This window comes from Monoraphidium neglectum, assembly GCF_000611645.1.
Source record: "Monoraphidium neglectum strain SAG 48.87 unplaced genomic scaffold scaffold03801, whole genome shotgun sequence".
Lineage (NCBI taxonomy): Eukaryota > Viridiplantae > Chlorophyta > Chlorophyceae > Sphaeropleales > Selenastraceae > Monoraphidium > Monoraphidium neglectum.
Window position 1 is genome coordinate 5271 of NW_014009828.1, and position 523 is coordinate 5793.

Consider the following 523-nt stretch of genomic DNA (forward strand, 5'->3'; position numbering starts at 1 on the left):
ACACACACACTCTCTCTCTCTCTCTCTCTCTCTCCCTCTCTCCCTCTCTCTCTCTCTCTCTCTCTCTCTCTCTCTCTCTCGTTCTCTCTCATTCTCTCTCATTCTCTCTGATTCTCTCTCATTCTCTCTCATTCTCTCTCATTCTCTCTCATTCTCTCATTCTCTCACTCTCTCTCTTATCGCATCACCCACCCTGCAGTCTGGGGATGTCTTCCAGCTGGTGCTGTCGCAGCGCTTCGAGCGCCGCACCTTTGCGCGGCCCTTTGAGATTTACCGCGCCCTGAGGGTCGTCAACCCCAGCCCCTACATGGCCTACATGCAGGCGCGCGGCGCCATCATCGTCAGCAGCAGCCCCGAGATCCTCTGCAGGTGGGGGGTAGGGAGGGGCCGGGCCCGCAGTCGTGTGCTTGACGCGTCCCCTGCCCCGGGCTGCGGCGGCGCTGCGGCGGGAGAGCGGTTGCGCCGCGGCCATGCGGTGTGTTGCGGGCGTCCCGCGCCCGCCCTTACTCGCAACTCCCTTCTC